A 22930-nucleotide genomic window follows, 5' to 3' on the forward strand; every position below is an offset into this window, starting at 1 on the left:
TTCTTTCAAAATGGGCAGATGCAGCATCCAAAAAGTCAGGAAGGATAATGTTGAATTTGGTCAGGTAGATACAATGGTTACCTACAGAGGATTTCATGCAACAGCAAAATACACATTTTGTAAATCTTACATAAAATATTCTACCAAGACAAACCACACTGTCAGCTATAAAACACAATAAGCTTTTAAAAAGAGATATTATACAATGTCTGTTCTCAGACCACAATGGTGTTGAAACAGAAATCAATTACAAAAAGAAATATGAAAAGTCCTAAAATATGTGGCGATTAATAAATATCATATGACTTATAGCCACTTATAAATATCATATGACTTAAAGCAAAGAATCTCAAGAAAATGAAAAAAAATATTTTTAACCTAATGAAAATGAAAATTCAACATCCAGATTTGTAGGATGCAGTAAAACTGCTGATTAGAGGAAAATGTATAGCATTGAATACATACAGTAGAAAAGAAGGAAGATCTAAAGTCTGTAATCTAAGTATACATCTTAGGAAATTAGAAGAAGAAAAGAAAAGTGAAAGAGGAGAGTGAAAAAATTGGCTTAAAGCTCAACATTCAGAAAACAAAGATCATGGCATCCGGTCCCACCACTTCATGGGAAATAGATGGGGAAACAGTGGAAAGACTTTATTATTTTGGGCTCCAAAATCACTGCAGATGGTGACTGCAGCCATGAAATTAAAAGACACTTACTCCTTGGAAGAAAAGTTATGACCAACCTAGACAGCATATTCAAAAGCAGAGACATTACTTTGCCGACTAAGGTCCGTCTAGTCAAGGCTATGGTTTTTCCAGTAGTCATGTATCGATGTGAGAGTTGGACTGTGAAGAGGGCTGAGTGCCGAAGAACTGATGCTTTTGAGCTGTGGTGTTGGAGAAGACTCTTGAGAGTCCCTTGGACTGCAAGGATATCCAACCAGTCCATTCTGAAGGAGATCAGCCCTGGGATTTCTTTGGAAGGAATGATGCTAAAGCTGAAATTCCAGTGCTTTGGCCACCTCATGAGAAGAGTTGACTCATTGGAAAAGACTCTGATGCTGGGAGGGATTGGAGGCAGGAGAAGGGGACGGCAGAGGATGAGATGGCTGGATGGCATCACTGACTCAATGGATGTGAGTCTGAGTGAACTCCAGGAGTTGGTGATGGACAGGGAGGCCTGGTGTGCTGCAATTCATGGGGTCGCAAAGAGTTGGACACGACTGAGCGACTGAACTGAACTGAACTGAACTGAAGCATTAGAAAGAAATAATAGTATGAATTAGAGCATAAATCACTTAAATGGGAAACAAAATCAATAGAGAAAATCACAAAAATAAGAGCTGTTTCTGAAAGAAAAAAATCAATAAAATTAATTAGGCTTTGACCAGGCTTGGAGAAGGCAATGGCACCCCACTCCACTATTCTTACCTGGCAAATCCCATGGACGGAGGAGCCTGGTGGGGTGTAGTCCATGGGGTCACTAGGAGTCAGACACGACTGAGTGACTTCACTTTCACTTTTTACTTTCCAGCATTGGAGAAGGAAATGGCAACCCACTCCAGTGTTCTTGCCTGGAGAATCCCAGGGACGGGGGAGCCTGGTGGGCTGCTGTCTAAGGGGTCGCATAGAGTTGGACATGACTGAAGTGACTTAGCAGCAGCAGCAGCAGCAGCAGCAGCAGACCAGGCTAGCTAAATAAAAGAGAAATAGGACACAAATTATTACTATCAGAAATAAAAGGAAAGAAAACATTGAATAACCCAGGGAAATTAAAAAAATAAAAGAAAGGAATACTATGAACAACTATGGTGACAAATTTGATAACCTAGATGATGAAACGGACCAGTTTGTTAAAAGACACAATTTACCAAACCTTTGGAATAAAGAAATGATCTGAATAGGACTATATGTATTAAAGTAACTAAATCAACTATTAATAACTTTTGAAAATAGAAAGCAACAGGCTCACATTGGTTTACTGGTGAATACTACAAAATATTTAAGGGAAAAAGTTTACTAATTTTCTACAATTTATTTTGAAGAACAGAAGCTTTTGGAACTGCTTTTAACTCACATGATGAGGCCAGACTTGCCTTAATACCAAAGTCAGACAACTGACTCTCCTCAAAGTTGAAAAAAAATCTTTGTATAACATGGAGTTGGCCATCTGTGTCCATGGTTCTGTATCTGTGGTTACACATATGTATAGATTCAATCAGCTGCAGCCAGTACTGTAAAATTTACTATTGGAAAAAACCCACATACAAGTGAATCCACACAATTCAAAACCATGTTGTTCAAGGGTCAACTGTATAGCAAGGTTGTGGGATAAAGGCTAGTATACAAATGTCAATAATTTCCCTCTTTACCAGCAAAATAAAAAGTGAAATTTGACAGTAGAAACAAAATGCTATTTATATTAGTACTCGAAATGACAAACTGAGGTAAAAATGTAACAAAAAGTGTATAAGATCTATATGAGGAGTACTACAAAATTTTAATGAACAAAATCAAAGAAAAAATAAAGAGATATTCTAATTTCATGAATGGGAAGACTTAAAACTGTCAAGATGTAAGTTTTTACCAACATGATTTATAGATTCAATATGATCACAATAAAAATTCCAGCATGTTATTTCATGGATATTGACAAACACTGCGAAATTTATATCAGGCAAAAGACCCAGAACAGTCAACATAATTACTGAAGGAGAAGAAAAAAGTTGGAGGACTGATGTTCACCACTTCAAGACTTGCCATAAAACTACTGTAATTAAAACAGTATGGTAATGATGAAAGAAGAAACAAATACATCAATAGAACAGAGTCCCAAAACAGGCACTCACACATATAAGCAACTGATATTCAACAAAGGAGCAAAAGCAACACAACGAAACAAAGGTAGTCTTTTCAAAAGATGGGGGTGGAAGAACTGAACATCCACATTCAAAAAGAAAAAAAAAAAAGAATGAATCTAGAGGCAGACTACGTTTAAAACGATGGATTTGTCCAAACACATAGAATGTACAATACCAAGAGTGAACCCAAATGTTAACTATGGACTTTGGGTGATGATGTTGTGTCAGTGTGGATTCATTAGTTGTAACAACTGTATCACTCTTGTCACAGGCATTGACAACTGGAGAGGCTATTCACAAGCTGTGGAGGATATATATGGGAACTTTCTGTATTGTTCTCTTGATTCTTCTATGAATCAACTGCTCTGAAATAATTGTCTTTAAATATGAAAGAAAAAAGAGAATGAACTTATATAGTTGTCTGAAATAAGAAACAAATGTCAACAAACACAAAAAAGTTAATGATGTGTAAAAGAACCTGAGCTTATAATACTGGTCAGCTATAATAGTGTTTGGGTTTGTGCAAAAAAAGTAGCAAATATTTTTTTTATAGATGTTAAAGAAATACTTATACCGACTATTTTATTACTGCTTTGATAAAAACAGTAAAAACATATTTTACATAAAATGAAAGATTCTCAAGCCAGCAAATTATTGTCTGTATAATATAAAATATTTCTAACAGCATCAATTATCAACTGACTCAAATTTTGAATAACTGTAATTACTTTTCCCTACTTTTAGTCATGCAGTAAAAGAGACACTGCAGAAACAGTATTTGGGTACAGTTTAATTTCAAAGATCTCCCAAATTCACAATGAAATGCTCTCAATTTATAGTCTAAAATATGAAACCCATGACATATATCCTTCTGAAACTTTTGCATCTGAAGAAGAGAAGTGAAAGTCATTCAATCACGTCTGACTGTTTGTGACACCATGGACTATACAGTCCATGGAATTCTCCTGGCCAGAATACTGGATTGGGTAGTCTATCCATTCTCCAGTGGATCTTCCCGACCCAGAAATCGAACTGGGGTCTCCTGCATCGCAGGCAAATTCTTTACCAGCTGAGCTACATGGGAAGCTTAAGAAGAGAAATCTTAGCTAAATATTTGCTACTAACATTTCTATGAAGTGAATGGTGTTCCAGGCATATTACGTTAGAAAATAATTATTCCACTTTTTTAGGAGATTGATGTTTTCCCTTGCTGTGTCATTTAATTGCTCTATGACGTGTTAGTCGCTCAGTCATGTCTGACTCTGTCACTCCATGGACCGTAGCCTGCCAGGCTTCACTGTATATGGGGTTCTCTAGGCAAGGAGAGAGTGGATTCTCTTCTCCAGGGGACCTTCCCAATCCAACGACTGAACCTGGGTATCCCTGTTTGAGCCACCAGGGAAGCCCAATTGTATGATACATGTGGAAAATATTGGTTCTCAGTTACCTGAGAAAGACTTTGTGAAAAGCTTCATGAATACAATTTTTCAAGTCTTTCAGTATACACATTCAAAGTAAACAAAGAATTTCATATCCTCATGTTCTTTTACCAAAAATGCTCATTTGTTTAAATGTCAAAAGTTTCACATAGTTTTACTCTACAGGTTCAAGTTTTTCTTGAGATAAAGGAATGTTTGCTAAATATTCAATAATCAAAGACAAAATGTGGCAGCATGAATTATGTGATTTCATCAATGTTAAGTTGTATATGGAAGAAATAAATTTGAAGCACCCAGAGGAATAAAAAGGCAATCTGTGACTTAGGTAGGAAAACTTATGTCAAAATTGAATTTTTTTAAATAAAACAAATCATGAACTATGATTTATAATATTTTATAAAATATGTCAGTATGCAAATTTTAATTGCAAATGACAGCATCATGCAAACTGACTACAAAATGTGGAAAAATGAATAATGCTTTGTGATATTGATAAATTTAGTGCTGTTTTACATTTCAGAAAACATTCCTTTGTATTTGATGTTTAACATAACAAGTTGACCCAAGTGTTAGTCAATTTATTAAACTTGGACAGATGCAATTTTGAAATTAATAAGCTTTTGCTTCAAAGTCAAATCCATCCTTTTAAAAATTATAAACCAGTTTTGTCAATGTTTATGTATTAAAATAAAAGTATCTTGGAGCACTCAATTCAGATATTGGAAAACTTTTAAGTATATTTGGCATATTAGAATATGCCAATTGAATTTATCAACTGTAAATGTTATGAAATCTAAGGATAGACCAGTATTTTCAATGAAAATTTAGCATCTTAATTGAGATTGTGCTAAAGTGTAAAATACATACTTCATGTTCAAAAAGTAATATGGATAAAATAAAATATTTTATTAATACTTTTAGATATTGATTACATATTAAAATTATAATATATTGGGTACAATGCATTAAATATAATATTAATGTATTATTATAACTTAACTGTATATGTTCCTTTTTACTTCTTTAACATGACTATAAAATTTTTAAATAACATATGCATCTTGCATTATTATTTCTATTGTTCAGCACTGGTCTAGAATTGTGACAAATGATCAAATGATTATTTAGCAATATATACATTAAATAATTTTTTCATTTATAAATATGATTTTCAATTCAGGTTTAATTTATCTACATTTCCACGAAGTGAAGGTTACTAGATTTCGCATTACATTTCTTTCTATTATTTTTTCTTTTTAACATTCACTCTGATAATTTAATTCTGTTTCAACTACCACAACTGAGAAAACTAACACATTAATAATATTAAAAAGGAATATAATGAAACCTGGATTTACATTGAAAGAAAATAAATGCTGGCAAAATGGCAGATGTGACACAATCTTAATTTCTTCTAATGACACAGCTGGATGGAGTCATTCAGTGGATATTCAAAGTTAAGAACCGAAGTGAAATGGATGTGCGATTACCACACTATACAGTACTGGGCTCAGGAATTGGCTAGGTGCTCCCATCTTAGGTTGGATCCATGGATCATCCTTTTCACATCATTGGAGACTTGATTAACATCATTGCTATCATTTAAATTTTATTAAATAATTATTAATAAATTTTTATGCATTGAACTTAGTGCAAGTTCTTTAAAGGAATTCTCTCATTTAATTTTTACATCAATTCTAGGAGGCAATTTCTCTTATTACTCTCATCATACAGATAAGAAACAAGCTGAGAAATACTGTCATCTGTATAATGTCCAAGAAAGTCAGAATATTAGTATGTGGACTTATTAAGGGAAAAAAGTCTCATAGAAGATACTATCTATAGCTTTTTAGGCTATCTTCTTGGGACTAATGTTTATTTAAGACAACTTCTAGTGGAGGTGATGGAATTCCAATTGAGCTGTTTCAAATCCTGGAAGATGATGCTGTGAAAGTGCTGCACTCAATATGCCAGCAAATTTGGAAAACTCAGCAGTGGCCACAGGACTGGAAAAGGTCAGTTTTCATTCCAATCCCAAAGAAAGGCAATGCCAAAGAATGCGCAAACTACCACACAATTGCACTCATCTCACATGCTAGTAAAGTAGGGCTCAAAATTTTCCAAGCCAGGCTTCAGCAATACGTGAACCGTGAACTTCCTGATGTTCAAGCTGGTTTTAGAAAAGGCAGAAGAACCAGAGATCAAATTGCCAACATCCATTGGATCATGGAAAAAGCAAGAGAGTTCCAGAAAAACATCTATTTCTGCTTTATTGACTATGCCAAAGCCTTTGACTGTGTGGATCACAATAAACTGTGGAAAATTCTGAAAGAGATGGGAATACCAGACCACCTGACCTGCCTCTTGAGAAATCTGTATGCGGGTCAGGAAGCAACAGTTAGAACTGGACATGGAACAACAGACTGGTTCCAAATAGGAAAAGGAGTACGTTATATTGTCACCCTGCTTATTTAACTTCTATGCAGAGCACATCATGACAAACGCTGGACTGGAAGAAACACAAGCTGGAATCAAGATAGCTGGGAGAAATATCAATCACCTCAGATATGCAGGTGATACCACCAATATGGCAGAAAGTGAAGAGGAACTAAAAAGCCTCTTGATGAAAGTGAAAGAGGAGAGCGAAAAAGTTGGTTTAAAGCTCAACATTCAGAAAACGAAGACCATGGCATCCAGTCCCATCACTTCATGGGAAATAGATGGGAAACAGTGGAAACAGTGTCAGACTTTTTTGGGGGGCTCCAGAATCACTGCAGATGGTGACTGCAGCCATGAAATTTAAAGACGCTTACTCCTTGGAAGAAAAATTATGACCAACCTAGATAGTATATTCAAAAGCAGAGACATTACTCTGCCGACTAAGGTCCATCTAGTCAAGGCTATGGCTTTTCCAGTAGTCATGTATGGATGTGAGAGTTGGACTGTGAGAAGGCTGAGCACCAAAGAATTGATGGTTTTGAACTGTGGTGTTGGAGAAGACTCTTGAGAGTCCCTTGGACTGCAAGGAGATCCAACCAGTCCATTCTGAAGGAGATTAGCCCTGGGATTTCTTTGGAAGGAATGATGCTAAAGCTGAAACTCCAGTACTTTGGCCACATCATGAGAAGAGTTGACTCATTGGAAAAGACTCTGATGCTGGGAGGGATTGGGGGGCAGGAGGAGAAGGGGACGACCGAGGATGAGATGGCTGGATGGCATCACAGACTCGATGGACGTTTGGCATCATGGACTCGATGGACATGAGTCTGAGTGAAATCTGGGAGATGGTGATGAACAGGGAGGCCTGGCGTGCTGCGATTCATGGGGTTGCAAAGAGTCAGACATGACTGAGTGACTGAACTGAACTGAACTGATGATAAGTTTTCTTCTCTATCTAAGAAAATTTATTGAATATAAAATATGCTAAAGAAAAGAATGATCCAATTGTGACTTTAATCTGAGAGCAAAAATGCAGATTTTCTTTAAGGAAAATCCAGTCCAATTCTGCATCTTTCCTACTCACTCAATCCAAAGAAAATGTAGTTTTGTTATTTCACTCTCTGTGGAGCTTCTCACTTAGCTAGAATGTTTTCCCACATGGTATTTTAGTCACCTACAGTCAATGTATCGGGCTTCCCTAATGGCTCAGATGGAAAACAATCTCCTTGCAATGCAGGAGACCCAGGTTTGATCCCTAGGTCAGGAAAATCCCCTGGAGAAGGGAATTCCTGTCCACTCCAGTATTCTTGTCTGGGAAATCTCATAGATAGAGGAGCTTGGCAGGCTAGTCCATGGGGTTGCAAAGAGTCTACACAAGATGACTAACACTTTCACTTTCATCATCAATGGCTCAGAGCAAGCACTCAACCTAGCATATATTTGCCATTCTTGACTTAATATGACATCTCTATAAGAAAAGTTCCAGAACAATTTAGAAGGGAAAAGAAAATATTAAGTAATAAGACCAATAAGAGAAGTCGATGTCTTGGTTGTTAAGCAGGAGACCACTACAAAGTTTCTTGACACTCTCCTCTGAGAAGAGGAGAGATGGAAAAAGACAGATGGAAAAAGACATTAAAGGGCGAAAGTCAAGAGCCCAATACCTTTGCAGATTCTAAGATGCAGAGGTATCCTAGCAACACAAAGGGATTTTTCTTTTGGTGAGGGGGTGTTAAAGGCTAAAGCCATGCATGTGTGCCACTTGTCCCTGGTCCATATGCTGTATGTGTATAATTAGGAGAATGGCAGTCCTGGGTATAAATCCCACTTCACCAGTGCTTCTGGAGGGGCCTAACTTCTGAAGGTGTAATCCAGTCCTCTCATGTTCTGTGAATGTGTGTGCATTTTATGCCAATTTCATTCTTGGTTTGGGATCTTTATACTTGCTGTTTCTTCTTTCTGAAATCTTTCTCCCTATGACCTAGGTGGCACTCGTGGTAAAGAACTCACCTGCCAATTCAGAAGACATAAGAGATGTGGGTTTGATCCCTGGGTTGGGAAGATTCCCTGGAGAAGGAAATGTCAAACCCACTCCAGTATTCTTGTCTGGAAAATCCCATAGACATCCTCTGTGGCCCAAAGTTCATAGGGTCACAAAGAAGTGGACAAGACTGAAGCAACTTAGCATACATGATCTTTTTAGGTTCAGATTAAATGCCACAGAAAAGGGAATCAGGAGCTCCATAGAAAAGGGAATCAGGAGCTCCACAGAAAAGGGAATCAGGAGCTTTCACTTGCCATGTTTACTGTAAATTCACTGTCAGCTAGACTAGTGCCTAATGGATTCTAAACCCTCAAATACTTGGAAATATGTGAATGTCTATGTGAAAGAGGGACATTAATTTGGAGGGGACTTCTTAGATTTCAGTCTTTTTAACACATGCAAAATTATCCAAAAACCTTAGGAGATTAATATTTTATTGTATGTAATTTTCAATTGAGAAAATGAAAGCTTAGATTAGAAAACAACATGTCCAAAGTCCCTCAGCAGTTGGGAGCACAAGATTTCTGATTCCATGATTTTACTGTTTTAAAAACATCAAAGAAATAGATATTAGGATTTTGTCTAGGTCTACATCAGATACAACTAACATAATCTTCAATCTGCATCTACTCTGGATATAGATTGTTAAGAATTGGAAATTTTATGACTGATGTCCACATTTTGGTCCTTGCTCTCAAATTTGATCTCATTGCCCCTGTGAGTCCTGAGACTGTAAACTATTAAGCACTTATAGTTACTGAAATGTATCTTCTATCTCTGATGCTTTTGTAGTTTTATATATATTTCTCCCTCCTTCTAAAATGTGCTTCCTCCCTTTGCCAGCTCTTCACAGTTCTATTTCCTGATATATTTATCTAGATATATTTTACTGAGCCCAATACCTACTTGTCCCTCATTGATTCCTGTCTGTTGTGCCTGGTACCCATTCCTACTATTGGATTTTCATGTTTTATTTTGCTCAGGTGCCTACCTGATCTTCTCACTAGATAGAATTCATGCATTAGATATCTGTGAACACACAGCACCTAGCAATTTATGTTAAAAGATTGATTTGGGGAGCATGACTAAAGTCCAAAATGTGATTATGCTATACAGTATGAAAGCACTTTTTTCCTAAGTATATAGAGAAACAGAATCATTCTCAACAATTGAAGGATGAAATCTAGCACATCCCTACTGAGTAACAGAGGAAAAAAAAATCCTGAATGCTGTAAAATAGAAAAATATGCAAGTTATAAAGTAGTAATTAACCTCCTGATATGTGTGCCCAACAGCAATCTTCCACAAGGGTCAGGCAATTTGCAATGAAGATGAAGTTTAGGACATAAAAGGAAGAGAGATAGATCTTACAAAAGCTCAGTTTCACAAACACCTTTGGGTATTTCCAACCAACACAGGTTCTTAACATACACATTTTAAATTTTTTATTGCTCTCTTCTAAAAATGGGAATGGCTTTAAAAAGTACTTGCAAGAAGAAAATGCACTCATATCTTATTTTAAGCAGGGTTATAATGGGGGGGCTTATTCATTATGCATGCATGCATGCTCAGTCGTGCCTGACTCTGTGCGGTCCGATGGACTGTAGCCCACCAGGCTCCTCTGTCGGTGGGATTTCTCAAGCAAGAATTCTGGATAGGGTTTTCATTTCCTGCACCAGGGTATCTTCCTGACACAGGGACTGAACCTGTATCTCTTGTGCCTCCTGCGTAGGTAGGCGGATTCTTTACCACTGCTGCTGCTGCTGCTAAGTCACTTCAATCGTGTCCAACTCTGTGAGACCCAGAGATGGTAGCCCACCAGGCTCCCCCGTCCCTGGGATTCTCCAGGCAAGAACACTGGAGTGGGTTGCCAACACCACCACTATTTAGGTGCTTTCTTGGTGGCTCAGATGGTAAAGAGACTCCCTGCAATGCAAGGGGCTTGGGTTGGATCTTTGGGTTGGGAAGACCCCTGGAGAAGGAAATGGTTACCCACTTCAATATTTACGCCTGGAGAATCCCATGGACTGAGGAGCCTAGAGGGCTGTATTCCACAGGGTCGCAAACGGTCAGACACTGCTGAGCAACACACACACACACACACATGCACACCCTCACAAACACACACCCCATTATTTATTACAATTATGGCTTAAATGGGCTTCCCTGGTGGCTCAGAGGTTAAAGCATCTGCCTGCAATGTGGGAGACCTGGGTTCAATCCCTGGGTCAGGAAGATCCCCTGGAGAAGGAAATGGCAACCCACTCCAGTATTCTTGCCTGGAGAATCCCATGGACGGAGGAGCCTGGTAGGCTACAGTCCATGGGGTCACAAAGAGTCGGACATGACTGAGCGATTTCACTTTCATTTTCTTTCATGGCTTAAATACCTACGCTAGAAATCTATAGCAAAACTAGAGAGAGAAGGGTGTGCAAAACTCAAAGGCAAAGAAGACATTCTGAGTTCATCTGAATTCATATCACAGAGAAAAGGGGAAAGAGACAAACATAAAATCATATTTGGTTGAGTGATATATCAAGCAATCCTGGGTCAAAACACTAAACAATACTTACAACTCATACAAACAACCCGATTCTGTAAATTTCTTTCTAAATTGAAGAGCAGATTCCTGCAGGCTTTGAAAGGGAATTCTTTTCTAAATTACTGGGCAATTTTCTCCACTCCAATTGAGCTATATAATCAAACATGGTCAAAACATTGTACTAGGAAGCATAATATAAAATGATTTCAACAAAACCATGACTTTATGGACCCATCGCTGCAGAGAGGGGTCGGGAATGAAAATGGCAAAAACACGAGCTGGACTTTAGCTGGGTTTTAGTTGAGAAAAAATCCACTGTTGCACTCTATTCATGAAGCTTTCAAATTATTGTGAGTAACTGAAAATACATTGTAAATTGTATATTTTACCATATTAGACCTTTAGAAATCTGAGCCCATAGTGAGATGTGATTCACATGCTCTTATTTCTTACCCTAAAGCTAATTAGAACAAAATGAGATCCATGAAACTGAGCAGATTAGTACATCCAAAATGTCTTTCATAGTAAAGATTTAAATTTCGCTTCCCACCCATACTTAGAACTGAAATAATACTTTCCTCTGGATGTATTTTGTTTGATGTCAGCTGTCTAAAAAACTAAAGTGCACAACTCACCTCTACCCTCGCAAAGTATGACAACTGACTTTCAGAAAAAGTATGTGCTTGTTTCAATGCAAACCTAGTATATAAACAATTGTTGTTAAAAATGTCTGTTTGTTCCTAACCCTGCTGTTTCTGAGATTGGGTAGCTCTTCTGTTTTAGCACCCAGAAATGGGAGAGAATTCCAAATTAAGCCCCTTCACAATTGCTTGGCCTAATATCCGCATAGTCTTAGCCTTGAATAAGGACAGAAAAGCCAAACTCTTGGCTCAGTAAGTTAAAAAAAATAAATGACTTACTGAAAGAAAGCCTTCTCCCCCGTTCACTTTCTTGTCAGGGTAATGCCCCTACTATTACAGAGATCTGGCTGCTGTCAAGGCCACAGTTTGCTGTACTTCAACTGGCTAGTGGCATTACAATAGTTAACGTTCCTTCATTCATTCAGTATGTATATTTTGTGCACCAAGTGCTGGAAAACATTCTAAGCCCTGATAATGCAAAGAACAAAGCAGAATTCCTCTGTACTCAGGAAACTTGTATTTATTTTCTGGAAAGCAGACAATAAAGAACTTCTATTGGAAGACACTCTATTTAAAAAAAACAACAACAACAAAAAAAAACAAAACAAACAACAACAAAAAAAACTGTCCCCATAATGATAATTAGAGTTTTACAATCTAGGATGAAGTAGTTAGAGAAGAACTTCCTGGGAAGGTAGGATTTGAGCTAACAACTGAGCGATGAGACAGAGCTAACCAAATGAAGAAGAAAAAATAGAGCTAAGTTAAAAACAAAAAAACTAAAACAAAACACCCTGAGCATCTGAAAAAATATTGTAAAATTTCTGGTCCTATTTTGGGAAGAAAGCCTATAATGAGACAGGCATATATAATATAAGAACACCAAAGCTCCACATAATTTAAAATATTCATTACAAACAAGTGTTTCTAGGTTCTGTGGCCCTTATGAGCCAGAGTCAGAGGTTAGAGATCAGGGCTTGAACAGGGGAAAGGTTTATGAGAGAACCAACTCATATGGATCTGAGGTCTTAAAGGCTGTGTTCTTAGTATGAGAGGAAGACAAATTTGTTTAGAGGGTTGATCTCATATTAACTGTTATTACCATAATAAAGTACAATTTAAAAATAAAAGACAGAAGGAAGAAATAATTGCTTTTAGGAAGAGCTGAAGACCTACCAGGAGCAGGGTGAACCCAGTACAAGTATTTGCTCAACCTTTTGGAAAATGGTTCACAGTTCAGTTCAGTTCAGTTCAGTCACTCAGTCGTGTCCAACTCTTTGCGACCCCATGAATCGCAGCACGCCAAGCCTCCCTGTCCATCGCCAACTCCTAGAGTTCACTCAGACTCATGTCCATCGAGTCAGTAATGCCATCCAGCCATCTCATCCTCTGTCGCCCCCTTCTCCTCCTGCCTCCAATCCCTCCTAGCATCAGAGTCTTTTCCAATGAGTCAGCTCTTTGCATGAGGTGGCCAAAGTACTGGAGTTTCAGCTTTAGCATCATTCCTTCCAAAGAAATCCCAGGGCTGATCTCCTTCAGAATGGACTGGTTGGATCTCCTTGCAGTCCAAGGGACTCTCAAGAGTCTTCTCCAACACCACAGCTCAAAAGCATCAGTTCTTCGGCACTCAGCCCTCTTCACAGTCCAACTCTCACATCGATACATGACTACTGGAAAAGCCATAGCCTTGACTAGACGGACCTTAGTTGGCCAAGTAATGTCTCTGCTTTTGAATATACTATCTAGGTTGGTCACAACTTTTCTTCCAAGGAGTAAGCGTCTTTTAATCTCATAGCTACAGTCACCATCTGCAGTGATTTTGGAGCCCCAAAAATAAAGTCTGACACTGTTTCCACTGTTTCCCCATCTATTTCCCATGAAGTGATGGGACTGAATGCCATGATCTTCGTTTTCTGAATGTTGAGCTTTAGGCCAACTTTTTCACTCTCCTCTTTCACTTTCATCAAGAGGCTTTTTAGTTCCTAGGAGTCCTAGGAGAATATTCGACAGTGGATCTTTGCTTACTATTTCATGGAATTTGACAACTCTGGACCATCCTACTAGTGATAACCATGCAGTGATCACTATAAGGAGAAAGGGTGATTTTAATACACTTATGAATTATTTGTGATTATCATTCCCAAATCCAGGTAAGGGACCAAAAGCAGAGAGGGGTTGAGAACTTGCTCAATGTGATAAAGCCAATTAATAGTAGAACTGTGATAAAAACTCAGGCAGACTGGCAATGAGTCCAAGTTCTTAAACATATTCCAGAAAACTGAGTCAAGAAATGAATGAATTAATGAATATTTGGGAATGATGAAGCACACAATCATGAGGCCATTAAACTACGTGGATTACATTATTATAGAAGAGATACATGCATAGGCCAATGATTCTTAACTTTTTTAATCATAATTTTGTCAGTTTTCCAAGAGGGCATTTCTCATTGTCTACATATATCTTTGGCCTTCTCACCTGAGGTCAGGGGCCAGTTACTGGCATAGAATGGTAGAGGGAAGGGAAGCTACTAACATTCTACACAGTGAATAGGATAGCACTTCACAACAAATAATTGACTACAATGCCAATTATACTGCTGTTGAGGAATCTTGTTCTAGACCTTATATAAATCACCCTAACTTTCCTGAATCTCAGATTCCTCATTTACTGAGAAGGAAGAGCCACATCTACACAGTGGTCATGTGAAAAAAAAACAAACAAACAACAAACAGATAGATCATGACATCTATAATAATGCCTGGCACATGGTTAAAAGCTTTAACATTTTAGATTTAAGCAGGCAAATTACATGTTTGTTTTATCATAAATGGCATTTTAGAAAGATCATTCTAATAGAAATGTTAAGAATGAATTTCACAGGTGGAAAGCATCAGGAAGATGATAGAAAGTGTGTACATCTAAACTTGGGGAGATGCAAGAGGGGTCTTCCAACCCAACTAAAACTACTGAGATATCACACATTAGAATATGAGGCTGTTTTCTGTCTGTTCTGTTGTTGTATTTACTCTTGCTATTTCGTTTCTTATTATGAACCTGAAGATAATACCAATTGAATCCTTCTTTGCAAACAATGATGCTTCATTTCTTTTGGCTAAAAACATTTTAATCTATGAAATGAATTATGTGTTCACAAATCAGACTGTCATCTTCAGGTGAACTGTGTGTTTATGCACACACACACACACAAATCCAATTTGAAGTTTTGATTTATTATTTGAAAGGTGTAGGTTTCACATGAGAAATTTCATCATCTGAAATTGCCTTGTCGTTGAAGATAATAAGAATTAAATTCAGCCGCTGAAAGGAACAAAGACAAATATTGAAAGATGGGAGACTTTTCTAATCCACTGCAGAACTGTAGAGTCCTCTGTGAGATTAGACTGAGGCACCATTTGCAGAAATCACTAACTGTTTCAGTTTATTAAAAGATTAAGAGTAAATCTATTTGGGTAATATGTGCTTTGGAAGACAAGAAATTTCTTCAAAATCGATGCTTTTGCTTTTTCATTTCCTCTCAACTCACTGAGAAGCAATCAACATGGGAGTAGCTCTGATCACACTAAGAGAACATTCTGATCTTCATTAGTGCAGGGTAGATGCAAGAAACTTTATTTCACATCAAAATCTAGAGGTGGTTCCCCTAGATTTAAAACCCTTTTCTGTTTTAACACATCAAGCCTCCGGATTTCATAATCCCCATAATTAATATACTACCACGCACACAACTTTCAAAATAGGGTTCTGCAAGTTGCAAATAGAAGGTGCGTGTTATAAAATAAAAAAATAGATATTTATCTTTATGTTTTTTCCTCTTCCTTTTGTGGAATTAAGGGAGGCTAGGAAGTGACATAATGGTAGGAAATGTCAAGAAAATTACATTTCCTTTGCCTATAATTTTTATGCCAAAGTCTATAATCTTTGTAAGCAACATTTTATGAACTAAATGAAATGTAGGTTGCTCCCCAGTGATTGTTTTCATTTAGTTATTAATGTACCAATGAATCAATAAAATGTTTCTTGAGCATATGTGCTGGTCCTCGTGATGGATGCAAAATGCCCAACCAACACAGAGTCTGTTGGCTCTAGGAGGTCAAAGTCTTGAAGACAAGCAGGTACAGAAACGCAAAAGTGTAATAATAACTATGTGAGAAGTGCCATGGCTAAAGTAAATACACAGCACTGAGACAGCAATGATGAGGGACTCTCAGCCTGTCTTGTGTTAAATGACTCTGAGAAAGTTTTAATATAGCAATGACCTCTTTCAAATTGGTTATGGTCAAAATATGAAGAGACAATTCAGTGCCTGGGTAAATTTTATCTTTCATATAGGAGGTGGGAGGGTTAATGTGGAATGAGAATGTTCATTATGTTCCTAGAGGGTATTGAATTTTATTACAATAAGTAGTAAATCAGTTATTCAAAAAACAAGGATGTTTAGGGGTGTGTGTGTGTGTGTGGCTGCACGATGTACTTGCTCTGTCTCGTTTGTGGTGAATTCAGCATGGCCTTATCTCTTTCCTGTTCCATCATGGTTACATAGTAGCCTGCTTGAGTACTATTCATACTCTCTAAAAGTTCTTCATGTTCACTAGGGAATACTGCTGACCTGTCAACTCCTAGCTTCAGCAACCAGCTGCCAGCTATCAAGACTATATCTCTAAATCTATTTTCTCAACACACTGCATGTGATCGAATAATTCCTCTACACAAAGATATTTATATTGTTCTCAGCTTTTGCTCTTGATCACATGCAATACTGCAGTGAATATCCACATGCATACTCAAAGATGAAATTTCTCAGAGGAGCCTGGTATATATATATATATATGTTTGTGTGCACGTTGTGTGCTAACTCCCAGTCATGTCCGACTCTTTGTGACCCCATGGACTATAGCCCAGAAGGCTCCTCTGTCCATGGGATTCTCCAGGCAAGAATGCTGGAGTGGGTTGCCATGTTCCCCTCATATATAAGTATATGATCATTGCTTTCATTAAATTTTCCTGATTAAACACTTATTTAGATGTTAAATTTCCCCATAGAGTTTTTCTTTCCTGTGAATTACTTATCCCTTTATCTAAATTTCCTCCAATTATATTTCTCCATGCTAATGTTTAAATAGTAGTTCCTATATTTTATGGAAGCAAATCAGTTGCTGGTAATTAACATCTCCATTTAGTATGCTAATTATTTTTAAGTTAATTTATATTCTTTTACAGAGTTTTTTTTTTTTTTTATGAAGGCACTTGGATTAAAATAAATAAGATCTGGAAAAAAAAAGTGGAAATCTGAAAAAAGAGTGTTAAGGGAAAACATGGCATAATTTACATAGATACATAAACCAATAGATATTCTATTTAGTCTTGAGGTTTAATTTAGATTTCTGCTTTTTACTTCTATGAAGCTTATCATATAAAATTTAGCCCATGACATTATAATGAACTCTGCCCATGACCCTATGTATATTTCTTTCAACATTTTCCACTGATTTATCTACTACAGTGGAAATGATCTCTAGCTTTAAAATTAATGTATTCCACATCTTCACAATAGAAGGAAAGATACAGCTGAGTTTTTATTTTCTAGTATTTTGGATATGGAGTATATGCTGAAGAAACATTTATTGAATACATGAAAATTGTTCAAATGTTAATATCCCTTATTTGAAATTCTTTTGACTGTTATTTCCTTTTGAAATAACTTCAGTGGACAGACAGAATTCTCCTGTACACATTTTTTCATTTAGAGGCAGCTCACCTTAGACTTCAGAGTCAGAGAAGTCTGGTCTTTGAACCTAACTGTATCACTCTCAGCAATATAACCTTGAAAAGTAAATAGGCTTTTTAATATTCAATTTCCTCATGTATGAAAATGGGGAGCTGATATCATAAAATTATAATATATGCTCTTTATATGGCAGTGCAAGGAGGCTTTAAGTAAATATCTTGTCTTCTTAGGGAACATGTGCAACTGGTACCTATATTGTGCTTAGGCAGGGCTAAACTTGTAAACTTTGTTTAAGAGTATTTTTTCTGGCTCTTACTACAAGAGGTCACAGCTCAGGAAAACTGGATGGAGAGGAAAATTTATACTATTGCTTATAAACACTACCTTTGAAATCTACTGCTTAAACAGTTGAACAAAATAATTTGTTTTTCAGAGAAATTAAATTTTAAGAAATATTAATGTTTTCTGATTAAAACATTTTTTTCAGTGTGGTTGATGTCCCTTTCCCCTTACAAAACTCCAATATTATTTACACATTCTGTGCCTTCACTTCATCCCAGATAAAATGAACCAACCTCCTCTTTAATTTAGAGTTGTCTAATTCTCTACATTGATCATGGAAAAGCCCCTTCTCTTTGTTAGTAGAGCTGATTACATAGCCCAGTGTTGACCACTGAGACGTTAAGATGAGGCCTAGATGTGGGCTTATGGTAAAAGATTTAATTTCTTTTAAAAATAGACACATGATAGGAGATTGCTCTTCTACTCTCAGTCACTGAAATGTTACATGTGATTTATAAAACCTCGCAACCAAGAAGCCAACCAATATAGAGAGCTAACCAGAGAAAAAAGCCCCAGTGTTAAGGAAAGAAAATCATGGGCTGCTGAAAACATATGAGGTAATTCACTTTTGAGCTCCCATTCTTTAAAGTCATTATGATGTGAGCTAATAATTTGGTATTGTTGATTTCTAGTGTATTGGTGTTTTCTGATACTTGTAATCACAACCATTTAAACGACTTATAAAATGGATATTTTATAACACTATTTTCATTCATTCATCTAATCAATGGATAACAGTTGAATATCAACTATGTCCCAGGAACCATGTCTGGCCTAGGGATTCAAATGAGGACAAGACAATAAGATCACTCCCCTTGTGCATGATGTAGGATTGAGTCTAATGTTTCTAGCAACTGCTTCTATTAAACCCAAGAAGTAAATTCTATGAGCTGATAAGCTGATGTGTTAGAAGGAGAATGCGTTCTCTTCCATCTATCAGAAGAACACGGTTCTACCTATAATTACACCCACAATTTACTCTGAGAATAGAGCATCATAGTAATTGTGACAGGATAAGACCAGTCACCAAATACGACATGGGGCTGTGGGTACTGCAAAGTGGGCATTCTGCAGTCACTCTTTTGAGTTTTAGGTCTAATTTCTAAAGCTGTGTAAATGCATATTGTTTTCATTTTGTAGGAAATTGGTAGTATCTACTTATATGTGATATGTACAGTTTAGTAATAGGAGTTCTATTTATTAGATCCTCATAAAACTAACTAAATTAAATGTCTTTTTTCCTTACATAAAATATGGAAATTCTAGTGAGAGGAATAAATCTGGAAAGGAGGACATATCTGGAAAGCACTGGTATACTATGGAGGGAGGGAAAAGAAGTAGTTATTGTATTTGAGTGCTTACTATTGTCAGACAAATTACCATACTCTCAACATAAGTATGCATGTTTATCTTCATTTGGTTATGAGAAAACTGAGATACAAGAAAAAGAAATGATGGCCCGTGAGGCTGGGAACTGAGATTCAGACATGCCAAACTCCATACCTTCATATTGGGCTGACTCAACGGTTCCTCCACTTGCAGGGTGCAATAATATTGTTTCATGAGCTGAACTGAAGCTTTACTTTTTACTAGCTATGGAGGAAAATATGAAAAATAATTTCTTATATCCATGAAATCTCAAAGGGAAGATTCAGGCCAAAACCACAAACTAAAATGCCAGCGAAGGGCAGGAAGGCATATGAAATGAATATTTGTGAAATACCCAAAACAGTGAGGCGGGGACCTAGGCTAACTGGAGAACACATGTGCCAGTGAATTGTTGCCATGGAAAAATGAAAGCTCACTGTTGCCAGGTGTCAACTATTTTGACACAAGCCAGAAATATAGGTTTTTATGTACTACAGTGGACAAGAAATTGATGTTTACAGGACTGCACAAGCAATTGAATTCTGATAGACACACTTAAGAATATACACATGCAGCCAATAATTTTTAGTAAGTATAATTACTACATACAAGGAATTCTTAGTAAAACATTTATTAAATGTGGTAGTAATATTTCAAAAAACTTCACTACATGTCATATGCAGTATGAACATAATTTTTAACCTATTATTGTCATAATTAAATTGAATATCATGTATCTTGGGAGCCTGGTAGGCTGCAGTCCATGGGGTCGCTAAAGGTCAGGCACAATTGAGCGACTTCACTTTCACTTTTCACTTTCATGCATTGGAGAAGGAAATGGCAACCCACTCCAGTGTTCTTGCCTGGAGAATCCCAGGGATGGGAGAGCCTGGTGGGCTGCCATCTGTGGAGACGCAGAGTCGGACACGACTGAAGCGACTTAGCAGCAGCAGCAGTATCTTATAAGATTGAGGTAAGGCTAAAATTCTTTACAAATTCAGTTTTCTATTATTTCCACTCAGAGAAGTTTATGAGGTAATACTACATATTTATTCAGTTCGGTTCAGTTTAGTCGGTCAGTTGTGTTCGACTCTTTGCGACCCCTGAATCACAGCAAGGCGGGCCTCCCTGTCCATCACCAACTCCCGGAGTTTACCCAAACTCATGTACATCGAGTCAGTGATGCCATCCAGCCATCTCATCCTCTGTTGTCCCCTTCTCCTCCTGCCCCCAATCCCTCCCAGCATCAGGGTTTTTCCAATGAGTCAACTCTTTGCATGGGGTGGCCAAAGTATCAGAAACATATCAAGTAATTACTAGCACTAGCCATGATTAACACTAGAAGTTAATATTGTGTCTTGTGATGAGCATAATCTTAATTATTTCACATTTTGCTTGGAAATATACTAAAATTATTTTTTACTTACAGAAATGTAGCAGAACGATATCAAGAATTTAAGTATATTTTTCTCCAGTTTCTCCTTCCCTTCCACCAACTCTGCTCTCTTTTATGTCTTCCTCTCACTGCCACCCAATATTCTCATGCATATTATTTATTTTTTGAATCACTTAAAAATACATTACATACACAATGTCACTTTATATCTAAGATATTCAGAGTGTATTTTCTAATAATAATTATATGCTCTTAATCACAGGATTGCCAGGAGAAATATCAATCACCTCAGATATGCAGATGACACCACCCTTATGGCAGAAAGTGAAGAAGAACTAAAATGTCTCTTGATGAAAGTGAAAGAGGAGAGTGGAAAAGCTGGCTTAAAGCTCAACATTCAGAAAACGAAGATCATGGCATCTGGTCCCATCACTTCATGGGAAATAGATGGGGAAACAGTGGAAACAGTGTCAGACTTTATTTTGGGGGGCTCCAAAATTACTGCAGATGGTGACTGCAACCAGGAAAATAAAAGACGCTTACTCCTTGGAAGGAAAGTTATGACCAACCTAGATAGTATATTCAAAAGCAGAGACATTATTTTGCCAAAAAGGTCCGTCTAGTCAAGTCTATGGTTTTTCCTGTGGTCATGTATGGATGTGAGAGTTGGACTGTGAAGAGGGCTGAGCACAAAAAAATTGATGCTTTTGAACTGTGGTGTTGGAGAAGACTCTTGAGAGTCCCTTGGACTGCAAGGATATCCAACCAGTCCATTCTAAACGTGATCAGTCCTGGGTGTTCTTTTGAAGGAATGATGCTAAAGCTGAAACTCCAGCAGTATGGCCACTTCATGCGAAGATTTGTCTCATTGGAAAAGACTCTGATGCTGGGAGGGATTGGGGGCAGGAGGAGAAGGGGACGACAGAGGATGAGATGGCTGGATGGCATCACCGACTCGATGGACGTGGGTTTGAGTGAACTCTGGGAGTTGGTGATGAACAGGGAGGCCTGGCATGCTGTGATTCATGGGGTCGCAGAGTCAACAAGACTGAGTGACTGAACTAAACTGAATTGAACCATAAGATTATCAAAATCAGAAAATTAATACTGATATAGTAATGTCATGAAATCTACAGCTTTATTCAAATTTTGCCATTTGTCTACTTATTGCCTTTACTGCAAAAGGAAAAGAATTTGTCCTGTTATCAATCTGGAGATCATGAGATATATTTCTCATATCACTAATGTTCTCAACCTGAAATTTTCCTCAGTCTGTCTTGGTTCTTCATTATCTTGATATTCTTAAAAGTACAAATATTTATTTGAGAATATCAAAGAGAACCAGTTCAGTTCAGTTCAGTCGCTCAGCCGTGTCTGACACTTTGTGGCCCCATGAATCGCAGCACGCCAGGCATCCCTGTCCATCACCATCTCCCGGAGTTCACTAAGACTCACGTCCATCGAGTCCGTGATGCTATCCACGCATCTAATCCTCTGTCATCCTCTTCTCCTCCTGTCCCCAATCCCTCCCAGCATCAGAGTCTTTTCCAATGAGTCAACTCTTCTCATAAGGTGGCCAAAGTACTGGAGTGTCGGCTTTAGCATCATTCCTTCCAAGGAATACCCAGGGTTGATCTCCTTCAGAATGGACTGGTTGGATCTCCTTACAGTCCAAGGGACTCTCAAGAGTCTTCTCCAACCCCACAGTTCAAACGCATCAATTCTTCATCGTTCAGCCTTCTTCACAGTCCAACTCTCACATTCATACATGACCACAGGAAAAACCATAGCCTTGACTAGATGGATCGTAGCCGGCAATGTCTCTGCTTTTAAATATACTATCTAGGTTGGTCATAACTTTTCTTCCAAGGAGTAAGCGTCTTTTAATTTCATGGCTGCAATCACCATCTGCAGTGATTTTGGAGCCCCCCAAAATAAAGTCTGACACTGTTTCCACTGTTTCCCCATCTATTTCCCATGAAGTGATGGGACCGGATGCCATGGTCTTCATTTTCTGAATGTTGAGCTTCAAGCCAACATTTTCACTCTTCTCTTTCACTTTCATCAAGAGGCTTTTTAGTTCCTCTTCACTTTCTGCCATAAGGGTGG

The sequence above is a fragment of the Ovis aries genome, chromosome 14 (assembly GCF_016772045.2).
Source record: "Ovis aries strain OAR_USU_Benz2616 breed Rambouillet chromosome 14, ARS-UI_Ramb_v3.0, whole genome shotgun sequence".
NCBI lineage: Eukaryota > Metazoa > Chordata > Mammalia > Artiodactyla > Bovidae > Ovis > Ovis aries.